We start from the raw sequence: 5,087 nt of genomic DNA, 5'->3' as shown, positions 1-5,087 counted from the left end.
TTGTTTGGTGTCATGTGTTAGAGGTCCATAAGTGCTCCCCATTCATTTATCCATATTCCAAATTCATTTTGGCTAACATACTTCTAATTATTGTTTATTATCTGTATTTCAATCATAAAGGAAAAGACTTTATTGTGTTTTTTCTCTAAGCAATTCAGTCATCAAATCATATATATACGGCGAAATATATAGAATTATCTCTAAAGTTTACGTGATTTATCTTATGATACTCTAAAATTTGCAGTAAATCTATCATGACCTTATGCTTTCACGTTTTAGTAATAACTATATCACTCGTCGAAATAAAATAACTTTATAAGAATTCAATTATGACCATACGCTTTTGTATTTTATTTGATGAGAGACAGTTATTATTGAATGTGAAAGTATATGATTATAATAGGTCCTCTGTAAATTTTAAAGTGCCACAAGACAAATCGGATAAATTTTAAAGATAAATTTATGTATTAAGCTATATATATATATATATATATATATATATATATATATATATATATATATATATATATATATATATATTCCAAGCAATGAAACATTTGATCTTATCTTTAACACGAGATAAATGTATGTCTATATGTCCATAGAGCTATATAGACAATGTTGGGATTTCATATAAAGCATAACATTCTTTGATGAATGCTGTCACTTAGATTTGCTACAAAGATTTTGTATTTGTTTTCAAAAAGCATGAGAGAACTTTTTTTTTTTTTTTTTTCATTAGAAGAGAGCTTTTTTCAAGAGAAAGAGAGAATTCCACATAAATTAATATTTTTCTTCTGATATTATATAGGCATATTTTCCCTTGCTTTTATTTAATGGTACCACATTCTTATGATATTATTAATATTAATATTAATTTTCATTCAATTATCATATTAATATAATATTATAACTTATTCTTTGAATTAAATTACCATAATATTTATTGTCATATTAATATCTATCGTAATTTATCTTTCTAAATTAAGATTATCATAATATTTAAATAACATAAAAAATTATATTATTCTTTAATATATAATTAATTTTATATATCATTTATCATTTACTTACTTGTAATCAATAATTTCTTTTCCTGTGCAAATAATTTAATCACTCGATACATTTAATTAAAAATGATGATAGCCTCCAAAAACTAACAATAATTTGAATTTGTGTTTATTGAATACTTTTGAGTCTAGAGTCTATTGAGCTTTGATAAAGCTATTGAGCTGAGTTCGTTTACTAAATAAACCGAGATCATTAGCTCTCGGGCCAACTTTATCAAATTGAGCTCACAAACCAAGTCACGAGTTTGTTTAATAAATTGAAATTAATTAGACCTATATCAAAATAACGACATTTTGGTTTAATAAATTTTGAGTTTAAATTCTGTTTGTTACGATTATCGAGTCAAAATCAAGCTTGGATATTTTTAAATGAGCTGAGTTCAAGGTCAAATTTCCTAATCAAGCATATCTTTATTAAGCTAAGTTTGAGTTTACTTTACTTACCGCTTTAACTAAATTCAATAGGTTAGAGATGAGATAATATCTTCAAAATATAAATTTATCCATAAAGATCTAATAAAAGAAATTTAAAAACCCATAAGGTAAATTAAAATGAACATCATTTGCCAATCAATTGCATTGATTAGAATCAAAGCTAATAAGAAAATAAGAGTGGATTTTAAGTGAAGCTTTGACAAGCATCACACTCTGACAATGAAATTGGAAATGATTCATAGAAGAATGGTTAGTTAGTGGAGTGAAAGAGTGCCATTCAAGGCAATTGATGGTATCATGGGCCTATAAATGTAAGTTGGGCCACAAAAATTGCAATCATACCCCTTTATAAGAAAATAAAATTTTATCATTTTCACTTGAAAATTTTTAATTAGACTTATGGTTTGTTCAGCAAAATTAATTATTTTGGTATATTTTTATAGTGAGTTGATTATTTTATGTTGATGTTTTATACATCTATTAAATTTATCTATTAGTTATAATAACAAAAATAAACCATTTATATCAGAATTACTAAATTTATGGAAATGAAAAAAAAAATTTGCATGATAATGTCCTAACATTCAAACTATAATTAATAAGATAAAAAAAAATTCACTTATCACTTTTAATTAATCATTAGAAATGATTAATATTTTCTTTTTTTTCCTTGTAAAGGGTAAAGGAGTTGAAATATCAAGGTTTGAATAAGAAAAGCAAGAGAATATACTATTGGATACTTTAGTTTACATTGAAAATTTTTAATGATTATGCGCAACATGATAACTCAAGGTTAAGTTTAACCAATGCTTTAGTGTAAAGGTAAAAGTAAAATATTTTAAAATAGACATTAGAATTAATTAAAATCTTATTAATATTACCGATAGAGATTGTTTTGAGTGGAAAAGATGTTTTAAATCTTATGAATGGAGAAAATTTTTACTAAAAGTACTTTCCTCTTAAAAACTTAATGCGGTGCGAACTAAATTAAACTTGGCCCGATAAATTAGAGAAAAATATTCGCTTAATACTTAAAAAGAGGATACTTATTCCATAATCACATAATAAACTTGAATTCCCCCTTACTTTTATCTCTATAAATCAAACAAAACCTTAAATATATTCAAAAAATTAGATGGCAAAAAATATCCAAATTTGGGGGATGATGTGAAATGAAGCACATGCACATTCATGATATGGATTGACATTGATAGCACTTCTGAATGTGCTACAAGAGTTGATTGGTGGAAATATTATAATAATTTTAGGTACTGTACATGAAATTTTTCTTAAAGAAAATTAGAAAATACTGCATTTGTAATTCCTTTTGTTTTAGCAATTTAATAATATGATTAGAGTGGTTTGATCTATAATTAAAATAATATTATGTAGCATTATCACTAATAAAGCATGAGAAACTTGAAGTGAACTAAATCTACAAGTGCATTTAGTACATCTTATTCATTAGGTTTCAAATCTTAATACTTAATATAAATATATGAATTCATCGAATTGATAAGATAGAATTTCGCTTAATACATAAATTTAACCTTAAACTTTTTCCTGATTATTTCTTGTGACCCCTGAACTTTGAACGGAACCATCATGATCCTGGATTTCTATTTTCTTCAACAACTATGACCATCGTTGAAAGAAAAAAAAAAAAAAAAGATGTGTTACATGCATGTTGATGTGGACTTACGAAATAATACGTGTATTTAATCATAATTCACGTAGGATTATGTAATGTAACTTGCATTTAAAAACAAAACAACCTTCTAAAAATCCTCTACCCACACAAACGATTCCTATTTGCCTTTTTCACCTGGTCCTTCATTTTTCTTCTTCAAACTTCATCTATGTCTTCCTGTACCAGAGCTTTACCATTCTCTCCCCAAAAAAACAAACAAAAATAAAAACAACATGATCTTTACCATTCCCTCTCCTAAAAAATCCTAGAGCACTCTCTCGCTATTTCGTTGCATGGCGTCCATTGCAGTTGAAACCACCTTTTTCTTTTCAATTTTAAAAAATTAGTATTTTAGAAATAAAAAGAAAGAGAGACAAAGCTGAAGCTTTGTCATTGTGGTATTACTGTCAGGGATTTCATAATTGTACAATTGAGGATTTTGTTCTTTTTTTTTTTTTTTGTTATTATTATTCTTGGTTCAATATTCAATTGTTCTTTATATATTTATCACTGTTATTGTTATTACTGAATTTCAAAATTGAATGATTCCATGATAATATTTATCTAATAGTCAAAAGAAACGACAATAGAAGCGAAAAGAAAATGATAAATTAGGAAAAAAAAATTTTAAGCCCCTTACAAGCCTTTGTTTTAAGTTTTTAACCGAGACACAGAGAGGGAGAAAGAGAGTGAATCTTCAATAGAAGGAAGTGAAAGAGAAAGATATATTTTAGTAACCTATGGGTTGTGCATGGGTTGTTTGGGAGGAAGTACACATGTGGCCTAAAGACTTTATTTGAGTTTGGAAGGAGAAGTGTCACGTTGGACACACTTGGTATTAAAATTAAGTCTTCACTCTCCTTCAACTTCAAGCGATTAAATGCATACTCCTTATTTACTGCGTGGTGAGGTGCATAGTTATCGAAGAAAATAAAAACTAAGGTTTTGATGGATCCCTGTAAAATTCAGGGGCTTCAAAGATAATCGGTGAAAGTTTAAGATTAAATTTATGCACTAAGCGCATAGAATTTATTATCACGAGAAATTTGACTCATAATATCATTAAAAAATGAAAGTATGAGATGTCAACCAATATCATATTAGTCCTCAAAAAACATAAACAAATAAATAAATGACAGTCACCAATATGATTGTGTTCTGTTCCCATATCAATTGGGCATCACATGCCTTTGCAGTTCCTCAATTCTTTCAATGACTATATATATATATATTTGACATTGCTTTGGGCAGTGATTAGATACTTTCAACCCATGCATTGATTTTTGTTTTTCCCTTAGACTCTCAAAATTTTAGCCAAAAGGTTTATAGGAAAGGAATCTTTATTCTTTAGAGAGATATCTATATATAAAATAAATAATGTGCAAAAGATCCCTTACCCTAGCTGTAAGGGCCGATGCTCTGGGGCCTTTAGGTTCTAGGTTTAATTCATATTCTTCTCCTTGTGGTCTGTAATGTCCTTTTAACGGGCTTGATAATAGATTGCACTGTCTGTAATGAACTTGAAACTGTCGTAACTGCTACCAACAATGTAGAGTGTAATGATCTTTGGGCTATAATGGATTGTACTGCCCTTAATAATACAAATGCTTGTATATAGTAACAATATAAATAATGCAGAGTGTTGTAGAGTGTAATGATCATAAAAATATAAATAATGCAAACGCTTAAAAGAATATACAAAACAATGAGTGAACCAAATAACTTAGGAACAAAAACAATTCCCTTCTCTTCCCTTTGTGTTATATTTATCAAAATCACACGCACACTCTCTCTATCCAAAGAGGAATCCAATGTGCCCTTTGAGTGGACATTGAACAATTTATGTCACCTCTCTACATATTTAAGTGCATGTGATTTTAGTTATACATTTC

This window comes from Jatropha curcas, chromosome 7 (assembly GCF_041381405.1).
Source record: "Jatropha curcas cultivar XTBG-Jc1 chromosome 7, XTBG_Jcur_1.0, whole genome shotgun sequence".
Lineage (NCBI taxonomy): Eukaryota > Viridiplantae > Streptophyta > Magnoliopsida > Malpighiales > Euphorbiaceae > Jatropha > Jatropha curcas.
The sequence above is the reverse complement of the archived record's forward strand: the minus strand, read 5'-3'. Positions refer to the sequence as shown.